The sequence below is a fragment of the Leuresthes tenuis genome, unplaced genomic scaffold (genome assembly GCF_036924035.1).
Source record: "Leuresthes tenuis unplaced genomic scaffold, fLeuTen1.0.hap1 SCAF_15, whole genome shotgun sequence".
Classification (NCBI taxonomy): Eukaryota; Metazoa; Chordata; class Actinopteri; order Atheriniformes; family Atherinopsidae; genus Leuresthes; species Leuresthes tenuis.
The window spans coordinates 10,407,200-10,419,887 of NW_027325369.1; positions in this window are offsets into that span (position 1 = coordinate 10,407,200).

Genomic DNA, 12,688 nt, shown 5'->3' on the forward strand with positions numbered 1-12,688 from the left:
CTTTGTCACGATTCTGTTCCTAACTTTTATGGACAGAATTTCTAGGCGGAGCCAGGGCGTTGAGGGTGTCCCATTTGGCGACCTCAGAATCGGGTCTCTGCTTTTTGCAGATGATGTGGTTCTGTTAGCGTCGTCAGGCCGTGACCTTCAGCTCTCACTGGAGTGATTCGCAGCCGAGTGTGAAGCGGCTGGGATGAGAATCAGCACTTCCAAATCCGAGACTATGGTTCTCAGCCGGAAAAGGGTGGAATGCTCTCTCCGGGTCGGGAATGAGATCCTTCCCCAAGAGGAGGAGTTCAAGTATCTCGGGGTCTTGTTCACGAGTGACGGACGAATGGAGCGGGAGATTGACGGGCGGATCGGTGCGGCGCCTGCAGTGTTGCAGGCTCTGCACCGACCCGTCGCTGTGAAGAGGGAGCTGAGCCAGAAGGCGAAGCTCTCTACTTACTGGTCAATCTACGTTCCCATCCTCACCTATGGTCACGAGTTGTGGGTAGTGACCGAAAGAACAAGATCGCGAATACAAGCGGCCGAAATGGGTTTCCTCCGCAGGGTGTCTGGGCTCTCCCTTAGAGATAGGGTGAGAAGCTCAGTCATCCGGGAGGGGCTCGGAGTAGAACCGCTGCTCCTCCGCATTGAGAGGAGTCAGATGAGGTGGCTCGGGCATCTGGTTAGGATGCCCCCTGGGCGCCTCCCTGGGGAGGTGTTCCGGGCACGTCCCACTGGGAGGAGACCCCGGGGGAGACCCAGGACACGTTGGAGAGACTATGTCTCTCGGCTGGCCTGGGAACGCCTCGGGGTCCCCCCGGAAGAGCTGGAGGAAGTGGCCGGGGACAGAGACGTCTGGGTTTCTCTGCTCAAGCTGCTGCCCCCGCGACCCGACCCCCGGATAAGCGGCAGATGATGGATGGATGGATGGATATATCCTCCACCAACCAGACTTACAACCCCCGACTAGGGTAGCAGAATTTCTAAGCATCTGTACCCCAAAACTACTATCAAAAATATATAAATTATTGTCTAAGATAGATGACGTGATGTAGTGGATGGGGCCACGTAGGTGGTCCCCTTTGGTTGCACTCTGCAGTTCCCTGCCCCTGTTTTAATTACACCTTAGACATTACTACTTATCAAACACACTCACACACACACATTAGGTCTTGGGGGGTGGTTACACTGAGTGGCATCTGGTGGGCGGGGCTCTTTGGGTATGTAGGCTGCCCAGAGTGCCGCGCTCCCAGTTCTACAAGTTTGGCTGCCCCTCAATTTTAATTGCTCACTATTAGAAAATATTGAAGAGCCAGAAGGGTGAGGGGAGGGGTCTTCTTCGCACACCCCTGCTTCCTGGTGTCTGCTCGGGGCAGGAGGGGCCAGGAGGATTAATTAATTTTTCTGCTGGTTCGGGGTCTGTGGTGGCTGGGGGGTTGCTGGCCTCCTGGTGTGCCCGCTGCACTACACCCCAGCAGAGTCGAGGGAGGTAGGATGTGTGGATGTGTGGATGTATGGGACGTGAAAGTGTGTGTCGTAATGATTGGGCCTGGATCTGGGACTTGCTGTCGCCTGGCCTGCCTGTGTTTCTCCCGATGGGGCATCAGCGTTGCCTCTCCCCACTGCTCGCGACTTCACCCACCTGTGGGCACGTCTTGACTCCCAGGGCACTTGGCCAGGGGCGCTGGGGCAGGCGCTGACCCACTTTGTGGCTGTCTGGGGCGCTTGGCCCTCCTGGGTATTGGGTGGGGCCTCTGCCGGGGGGTTTGGGGGCGCTCGGGCTCCTGGGGCCCAGGTCCCGGAGTGCCTCTGCCCTATGCTTATGGGGGCTCTTTCCGGGGGCTTCCTCTGCAGTCTTCTGGGTGGATGCGTGGTTGCCCCTGCGGTGGGCTGCCTGGGTTCTGTGCTCTGTGGGGGCTGCTGGTGGCCTGGGTCTTGTGGCCCTCTCTGCCTGCTTCTGATTGCTTGGGGGGGGCTGTGGATTGTGGCCCTGTACGCTTATACACTCATAACTAAGCACGGTTATCATGTAGGTCCTGTGCCATGGGTGTTGCATGTTCTCACACACACACACACATTCATTAGTCAAGTAGCATGGTCACTAAGCAGTTGATGTATTATCATGTCGTCTCAGGTCATCTATATCCACAGCTGTGTTGTATGCGATTGCCGCTTCTTGTGCTTGTTTTTGTTTGTTTGTGTGTTTGTTTTTTCTCTGCTTGTCTGCTTTCAGGTGCTCCTGGTGGCGCTAAGGCTGGATTCCCCTCATAGGCCATGGATTGTTGTCTGTTTTGTTTTTTACAGGTGTAGCAGCTGGTTGTCTGGTTTTTGTTTCTATTTTTGTTCTGTTTCCTCTTCTTTCCTCTTCTTCTTTCCTTGTCCCCCGGTCCGGTTCAGTTCAGTTCATGTCATATATTGTAAACAGAAATAAATCAATTGGCATCAAGGGGAGCTTTACATTTATAAAACTTCCCTTGGCAAAACAAATCTGTTTGGCATCAAAGGTATTCAGACTACAATTCTTCTGACATAATGCTGAACAGGACAAGGGGAAAAAAAAGTAAAGAAGACAGTTCTGCCGAAAGCCAGGGATAGACCTGTTCTAAGTTCTATACTTTTTAAAAGGGGCGTGTTTATCAACTATGGAATTAGAAGATTTACAAAAATGGTCAAGTGCTAGATCTTCATCTGGGATTTTAACAGTGTCATATAACTATTCAACAGATCAGTTAAAAAAAAGCCTGCTCATGGAGATGTTTCAGGATCTGGATACCAAGCGTGGACCTAATGTTTTCATTTTTGCAATTCTGATACAGGCTATTGAGCAGTGATAACTAACACCAAGTTAAGATACTGCGGATTTTCTACCTTTGATTTGTTAAGATTGAGCCAATCAGGGACAACCTTGAAGGATCTCTTTGGTTTTGTAGGATCTGTAATTACCTGAGAAAGGTTGATATTGGTACACACCTTTTTTAAATGATCAGAGGCAGAGTTCAACTTGTTTAAATTAAAATTGCCACGCAGAGATTGGGTTTAGGCCACATGCACACAGAATGACATCAACAAATATAAGAAATATTAAACATTTACACATAGATTTTTGAATATATGTAGAGGAATGATACTTTGAAATGTGCTCATTGCGGAGTTATGATCAGTTGAGTAATGAAGGTTGAACTATTCTGGGAAAGAGGTTCTATTCCCAGCATCATGATGGACACTCCTGATATAGAAGGTTTCGCTAACGCATTGGAATTGTTTTACTATTTTCATATGCATGTGCAATGAAGAATTGCTTGCTGCTGATAAATGCAAAGAAGAACAGCTTACACATAGATGCTCACATATAGGCTGCTGAATGCAATGAAGACCTGCTTATCAAGTAAAGTTCAATGTCAATGTGTAATATTCAATTAGGATTTGCAAAACAGTGAAGTTAAACAATGAATGGGTCCATAGTCGGTATGAGAAGACTACAGGAATATTTACCTGGGTGTACGTTCAAACAGAGATGAGAAAATTGCGATAAATAATTGTTTGTTTGTTTGTTAGTATGTATATGAATGTTATGTGTATAAACTGTGTTGAGTTATAGTTACTCAGTAGTGTCTCAGTGAAACAACCGACGGGGGAAGCCTTGCGGTGACAACAAAAGCAGTGTTTTACTGATCAGTCAAGTTGCTCCAGTGGACTCCATACAAACTGGTTGGCTACTGAAGGGATAGAAAATGGGGAATACTTGTTTTAAAGCAAACAAGGAATTAGATGGGAAAAATACATGTTTTAACGGGACCCAGACAATATTAAATACTCAGACAGATGGGAGAAGAAGTGTAGTTTTGTAGGAAATCACAAAATTATTACATAGAATTAGTGAAATAAATTGAAGAATGCCTTTCTGAAGAGCTGTTTACCATAGATGAGCAGCTTTGCAACCTAGCACATTGTAGATCGCTTTACTGCCAAAATGATCTAATTTAATGGATTGGTTTAGACATGCATAACAGCATTTTAAGAACAAAGAGAGAAACAAAAAGGGACAACGCTTCATGGTGGAAGGTGATGTATAAATAACTGTGTATATGATGAAGGGGATGGCAACACCCATTCCGAAATCCAGCCATTCCGACATCCCGCTATTCCGACATCCCACCATTCCGACATCCCACCATTCCGACATCCCACCATTCCGACATACCACCATTCCGACATGCAAACGTCCCACCATTCCGACATCCCACCATTGCGACATCCCGCTATTCTGACGTTCAAATGTCCCACCATTCCGACAAGGCTTTCCGTATAAGGAAATGTGTGTTACTCAACAGGTGAGTCCCTTCTTTCTGTTCATGCAATTTATATGTTTAACACATGTTTATAGACAAGCGTTATTAAAAACACAAAGTCTCGGCAACTGGAGGAGGAGAAGCAGTCCGCGGTGGTTTTTAATCACACACTCCAATGCCACTTGTTTCAACTTCCGAAAATTTAATCCAGGAAAAAAAGGCTTACAAACATGGACCAAAACGGCTCCATAACACGCACAAGAATCCAAAAGAAACGAAAGTTTACTAAAAGAAAGCAAATAAACAGTATGAAGTGGTCAAAATTGGTTTTACGCATGCCTATGTGCGTCTGGCACATGCGTCTTCGGGCTCTCCCACGTTGATTTGTGGATGAAAGCTATATGTTCAGCTGTAATGTCATGTAAAAACAATCTCTACATGACATTTACTCCCAGGTGTGACCAGTTAGGTCCTTAAGATATCAACAGGCTGTATAAAGCTACAACCGTTGCGGCTGTGTGTTTGTGCCAAATGCGCAAAACCCATCCGCGCTTCCCAAAATTGGAGTGAGTACTCATAAATCACGTGAATAACATGAATAAACGTTTTTACTGCATTTTGTTGTGTTTTATACGTTCTATGCTGTCATTTCTCTCTTCTCCTATTGGCAAGGCAAGGCAGAGTGCTCGCAACTGTGTCCTGTGCAGTAGCCGTGATATCTGTAATTGCAATTATTACTTTTGCATATGATGACAGCGTGCAAAAGACGCATGGGCTCTGTGGACAGCTCCGCTCCAGCTGGCTGCTGTGACAGCTCACTGACACTGTATTTCTGCTTAATCAGTTTCAGTCTCGCCAGAGTTACATTAATATCTGTATTTTTATATTTGAAATTCAGGGGATTTTGATAATAGATTATTAAAGTTTGTTTGCGAGGCTGTGGCCTCTGCATGTGCAAAGCTTGTGCGCCAAACTTTAGGGCGTATTTGCGCCGGCATATCATTAGTGCAAAATGTTTTGGGTAAAAAATAGGCTATTAAAAGGAACTGTCGGAATGTTAAAAAAAAAAAAAAACATACCGCCATTCCGACCATAGGAGGAAAAAAGTGTCGGAATGGTGGGACGTTTGATAAAAAATTAAGTGTCGCCATTCCGACAATTGGAGACCCATGTCGGAATGGCGAGATGTCGGAATGGCAGCATGTAACCATGATGAAGGAGAGACCATTTGAGCAGCACAGCCATTTCGCAGCACAGGGACAGCAATCCAAGTTACAGGATCTCCCACGTGGTATCACCTGTCACATTGTGTCAAGGCATCAAAAGAAGAAAAAATCACCAAACTCAAGGACAAAAAGACAAAGACTCCGGTGAACGAAGACAGAGGACTGACAAACCAGAAATACAAAAGGATTCTCGATATCAAGATCCAGAAGAAGAGGCTAACAATGCCACGAACACTTACGATGCTGGGAATGATGCCAGCAATGAACAGAGAAGAAGATTCAGTGTCATCAATCTGCATTACGTGCCTCTAATGAGGGGGTGAATATAGAATCCTCAACGATTACAACGTCTCTGGGAACTGTGACAACAACAAGGTTTAAACCATTTTGATATATATTGTAACCTATTGTCTAAGGAATAGTGCTGAAAATGAGGTAAATCTAATCCACCACTGTCCTTGGTCTTCTGTAGGGTTTTTAAACTAATACGTGGTGGTTTGTTTTTCCACAGAAATTTGGAGATGCATGAATCTAGTGACTTAAACCAAGTAGCAGATGGTTTTATGGGGATCATTGAGAACAAATAGTTAACTTTTGGTAGTATCATCATTTTAATGGATGTAACTCTCCCCACAAGTGATATAGGTAAGGACTTCCAACGAGAGATCGTCCTCTACTGTCTTTAATAATTGCACATAATTTAGCTTTGTTAGCTCTGAGAGCCTGGAGGAAATGTTTATGCCTAAATATCTAATATTTCCTGACTGTAAAGTGATCGCAGGTATATTATGGACCCTACAGTTAATGGGCAGAACTGTGGTCTTAGACCAGTTGATAGAGTAGTCAGAAAGTGCTGAGAATTTATTTATGAGTGTGATCGTGTGACTGAGAGACGTCTGTGAGTTCTGAAGGAAAAGTAATACATCATCAGCATAAAGACTTATTTTATGCTCAATATTTTGGGATTAATTACTCACAAACGGGTAAGAAAAGGTAGTATTGCCAGACCATACATGATCAAAACAGGGAGCGGAGGTGGTTCAGCTGCAAGGTGTGAATGTCTGACTATAGTTTGTAAAAAGCGGGTAAGATAAGGTGCGAATGCCCGACAATGTATGATCAAAAGAGGGAGCGGAGGTTTTCAGCTGCAAGAAGGTCTGAATGTCCACCCAAAATTCCTGAAAAATGGGTAAAAAAAGGGTGCGAATACCAAACCATACATCATCAAAAGCAGGAGTGGATGTGTTCGGCTACAAGAAGATTTGAATGTCCATCAATAATTGCTTTAAAACATGAAAGAAAATTTTCGAATATCAAACCGCACATGATCATAAGCGGGAGAGGAGTTGTTCAGCTGCAAGAAGGTGTGAATGTCCACCCATAATTACTGAAAAATGGGTAAGAAAAGGTGAAAATGCCCAACCATACATCATCAAAAGCAGGAGTGGATGTGTTCGGCTACAAGAAGGTTTAAATGTCCGACCATAGTTTGTAAAAAGCGGGTAAGAAAAGGTTCGAATGCCCGAACATAGACCATCAAAAGAGGGAGCGGAGGTGTTCCGCTGTAAGAAGGTGTAAATGTCCGACCATAGTTGGTAAAAAGCGGGTAAGAAAAGGTTAAAATACCCGACTGTACACAATCAATAGCGGGAGCGGAGTTGTTTGGCTACAAGAAGGTGTGAAAGTCCGACCACGGTTTGTAAAAAGCGGGTAAGAAAAGGTTAGAATGCCCGAATATATACCATCAAAAGTGGAAGTGGATGTGTTCGGCTGCAAGAAGGTGTGAACGTCCGACCAAAGTTTGTAAAAAGCAGGTAAGAAAAGGTTCGAATATCCAACCAAACATAATCAAAAGCGGGAGCAGAGCTGTTCGACTGCAAGTAGGTGTGAATGTCAGATCATAATTTGCAAAAAGCTGATGAGAAAGGGTGAGATACCCGGCTATACACCATCAAATGCGGGAGCGGAAGTGTTCGGCTGTGAGTAGGTGTGAATGTCCGACCATAATTGCTGAAAAATGTGTTAGAAGAGACTAGAATGCCGGACAAGACATCATCAAATGCGGGAGCGGAGTTGTTCGGCTGTGAGTAGGTGTGAATCTCCGAGCATAGTTTGTAAAAAGGGGGTAAGAATAGGTTCGAATGCCCGAACATACACTATCAAAACAGGGAGCTGAGGTGGCTCAGCTGCAAGGTGTGAATGTCTGACTATAGTTTGTAAATAAGGTGCGAATGCCCAACAATGTATAATCAAAAGAGGGAGCGGAGGTTTTCGGCTACAAGAAGGTTTGATTTTCCGACCATATTTGGTAAAAAGCGGGTAAGAAAAGGTTAAAATACCCGACTGTACACAATCAATAGCGGGAGAGGAGGTGTTCAGCTGCAAGAAGGTGTGAATGTCCACCCATAATTACTGAAAAATGGGTAAGAAAAGGTGCGAATGCCCAACCATACATTATCAAAAGCAGGTGTGAATGTCAGATCATAATTTGCAAAAAGCTGATGAGAAAGGGTGAGAATGCCCGACTATACACCATCAAATGCGGGAGCGGAGTTGTTCGGCTGTGAGTAACAGTGTGTTAGAAAAGGTAAGAATGCCGGTCCATACATCATCAAAAGCGGGAGAGGTGGTGTTCGGCTGCAAGTAGGTGTGAATGTCCAGCCATAATTACTAACAAACGGGTAAGAAAAGGTAGTATTGCCAGACCATACATGATCAAAACAGGGAGCGGAGGTGGTTCAGCTGCAAGAAGGTGTGAATGTCCGACTAAAGTTCAATAATATTAACAAAAGCGGGAGGAGAGGTCTTCGGATGAGAGTGGTTGAGAATTTCCAACCATAATCTATAAAATGCGGTGAAAAAAAAGGTGTGATAGAACACTAAAAGGTGGAGCGGAAGTGTTCGGCTGCAAGAAGGTGTGAATGTCCGACTATATTTGGTGAAAAGCAGGTGAAGCAAGGTCTGAATGCCCAACCTTACATCATCAAAAGCGAGATCAGAGGTGTTTGGCTGCATGAAGGCCATAGTTTGCCAAAGGCGGGTAAGCTGCGAATGACCGACTAAATATCAACAAAAGGTCTTCGGATGCAAGTGGGTGTGAATATCCCACCATACAAGTATGGTGGAGAGGAAGCTGTGAACAGCCGACCATAGTTGGCAAAAAGCGGGTGAGAAAAGGTGCGAATGTCCAACCATACATGATCAAAACAGGGAGCGGAGGTGTTTGGCTGTGACAAGGTGTGAATGTCCACCCAAAATTAATGAAAAGCAGGCAACAAGTAGGTTTGAATGCCCAACCATACATCATCAAAAGCAGGAGTGGATGTGTTCGGCTACAAGAAGGTTTGAATGTCAGAGCATAGTTTGTAAAAAGCGGGTAAGAAAAGGTTCGAATGCCCAAACATACACCATCAAAAGAGGGAGCGGAGGTGTTCCGTTGTAAGAAGGTGTGAATGTCCAACCATAGTTGGTAAAACACGGGTAAGAAAAGGTTAAAATACCCGACTGTACACAATCAATAGCGGGAGAGGAGGTGTTTGGCTACAAGAATGTGTGACAGTCCGACCATGGTTTGTAAAAAACGGGTAAGAAAAGGTGCGAATGCCCGACAATGTATGATCAAAAGAGGGAGCGGAGGTTTTCGGCTAGAAGAAGGTTTGAATGTCCGACCATAGTTTGTAAAAAGCGGGTAAGAAAAGGTTCAAATGCCTGACTATACACCATCAAAAGCGGGAGCGGAGGTGTTCGGCTACAAGAAGGTGTGAAAGTTCAACCATGGTTTGTAAAAAGCTGCTAAGAAAAGGTTCGAATGCCCGAATATATACCATCAAAAGCGGAAGCGGAGGTGTTCAGCTGCAAGAAGGTGTGAACGTCCGACCAAAGTTTGTAAAAAGCAGTTAAGAAAAGGTTCGAATGCCCGAATATATACCATCAAAAGCGGGAGCAGAGCTGTTCGACTGCAAGTAGGTGTGAATGTCCAGCCATATTTACTCACAAACGGGCAAGAAAAGGTAGTATTACCACACCATACATGATCAAAACAGGGAGCTGAGGTGGTTCAGCTGCAAGGTCTGAATGTCCAACCATAATTTCTAAAAACCGGGTAAGAAAAGGCTCGAAAGCCCGACTATACACAATCAAAAGAGGGAGCGGGAGGTTTTCAGCTGCAAATCCTTCACTCAAACCAAGTGAAAACTGCTTTGTCCTTCATATTTATCAATGTCTAGATCGACTTCAACAAAGAACAACATTGTACTTTGCAGTAAAGAAAGAGCAAATCAAAAGTTTTAGGAATCCGAGAATAAGCTTATTTTCATGAGTTCTGCACGATTATTGATTTTACTATAAATGAATGCCTTCACTCAAACTATGTTAAAACTGCTTTGTCCTTCATATTTATCAATGTCTAGATTGACTTCAACAAAGAACAACACTGGATTTTGCAGTAGAAGAAAGAGCAACACTGAAGGATCAGTAATCCGAGAATAAGCTTATTTTCATACGTTCTGCATGATTTGGGATTTTATGTATAAAATTAATTCCTTCACTCAAACCAAGTTAAAACTGCTTTGTCCTTCATATTTATCAATGTCTAGATCGACTTCAACAAAGAACAACATTGTATTTTGCAGCAGAAGAAAAAACAACACTGAAGGATCAGGAATCCCAGAATAAGCTTCTTTTCATACGTTCTGCATGATTTGGGATTTTATGTATAAAATTAATTCCTTCACTCAAACCAAGTGAAAACTGCTTTGTCCTTCATATTTATCAATGTCTAGATTTACTTCAACAAAGAACAACATTGTATTTTGCAGTAGTAGAAAGAGCAACACTGAAGGATCAGGAATTCGAGAATAAGCTTATTTTCATACGTTCTGCATGATTTGGGATTTTATGTATAAAATGAATTCCTTTACTCAAACTATGTTAAAACTGCTTTGTCCTTCATATTTATCAATGTCTAGATTGACTTCAACAAAGAACAACATTGTATTTTGTAGTAGAAGAAATAGCAACACTGAAGGATCAGGAATCCCAAAACAAGCTTATTTTCATACGTTCTGCATGATTTGGGATTTTGCTATAAAATTAATTCCTTCACTCAAACAAAGTGGAAACTGCTTTGTCCTTCATATTTATCAATGTCTATATCGATTTCAACAAAGAACAAGGCTGTATTTTGCAGTATAGGAAAGAGCAACACTGGAGGATCAGGAATCCGAGAATAAGCTTACTTTCATGAGTCCTGCACGATTTCGGATTTTCCTATAAAATGAATTGCTTTGCTCAAAACAAGTTAAAATTGCTTTGTCCTTCATAGTTATCCATGTCTAAAATGTATCAAGCATAAAGTTCCTCATATTACCCTGAATGAGAAAGAAGCATCCCTTTGGTTGAGCAATACGTTCCTTTTGCGGAGTTATGCATGATTTCGGATTTTGCTATAAAATTCATTCCTTCACACCTTTTTTTTTCACCGCATTTTATAGATTATGGTTGGAAATTTCAACCACTCTAATCCGAAGACCTCTCCTCCCGCTTTTGTTAATATATTTGAACTTTAGTTGGACATTCACCCCTTTTTGCAGCTAAACCACCTCCGCTCCCTGTTTTGATCATGTATGGTCTGGCAATACTACCTTTTCTTACCCGTTTGTGAGTAATTATGGCTGGATATTCACACCTACTTGCAGCTGAACACAATCTCTCTCGCTTTTAATTATGTTTGGAGATTCGAACCTTTTCTTTACTGCTTTTTGCCAACTTTGGTCGGACGTTCACATCTTCTTGCAACCGAACACCTCCGCTTCCGCTTTTGATGGTATATATTCGGGCATTCGAACCTTTTCTTACCAGCTTTTTACAAACGATGGTTGGACTTTCACACCTTCTTGTAGCCGAACAACTCCGCTCCCGCTATTGATTGTGTACAGTCGGGTATTTTAACCTTTTCTTACCCGCTTTTTACCAACTATGGTCGGACATTCACACCGTCTTACAGCCGAACATCTCCGCTCCCGCTTTTGATGGTGTATAGTCAGGCATTTGAACCTTTTCTTACCCGCTTTTTACAAACTATGGTCGGACATTCAAACCTTCTTGTAGCCGAAAACCTCTGCTCCCTCTTTTGATTATACATTGTTTGGCATTCGCACCTTATCTTACCCGCTTTTTACAAACTATAGTCAGACATTCACACCTTGGTGCTGAACCACCTCAGCTCCCTGTTTTGATCATGTATGGTCTGGCAATACTACCTTTTCTTACCCGTTTGTGAGTAATTATGGCTGGACATTCACACCTACTTGCAGTCGAACAGCTCTGCTCCCGCTTTTGATTATGTTTGGTTGGATATTCGAACCTTTTCTTAACTGCTTTTTACAAACTTTGGTCGGACGTTCACACCTTCTTGCAGCCGAACACCTCCACTTCCGCTTTTGATGGTATATATTCGGGCATTCGAACCTTTTCTTACCAGCTTTTTACAAACCATGGTTGGACATTCACACCTACTTGCAGCCGAACACCACCTCTCCCGCTTTTGATGATGTATGGACCGACATTCTTACCTTTTCTAACACATTTTTCAGCAATTATGGTCGGACATTCACACTTACTCACAGCCGAACAACTCCGCTCCCGCATTTGAGGGTGTATAGTCGGGCATTCTCACCCTTTCTCATCAGCTTTTTGCAAATTATGATCTGACATTCACACCTGCTTTTGATAATGTATGGTTGGGCATTCGCACCTTTTCTTACCCATTTTTCAGTAATTATGGGTGGACATTCACACCTTCTTGCAGCTGAACACCTCCTCTCCCGCTATTGATTGTGTACAGTTGGGTATTTTAACCTTTTCTTACCCGCTTTTTACCAAATATGGTCGGACATTCACACCGTCTTACAGCGGAACACCTCTGCTCCCGCTTTTGATGGTGTATAGTCAGGCATTTGAACCTTTTCTTACCCGCTTTTTACAAACTATGGTCGGACATTCAAACCTTCTTGTAGCCGAAAACCTCCGCTCCCTCTTTTGATTATACATTGTTGGGCATTCGCACCTTATTTACAAACTATAGTCAGACATTCACACCTTGCAGCTGAGCCACCTCAGCTCCCTGTTTTGATAGTGTATGTTCGGGCATTCGAACCTATTCTTACCCCCTTTTTACAAACTATG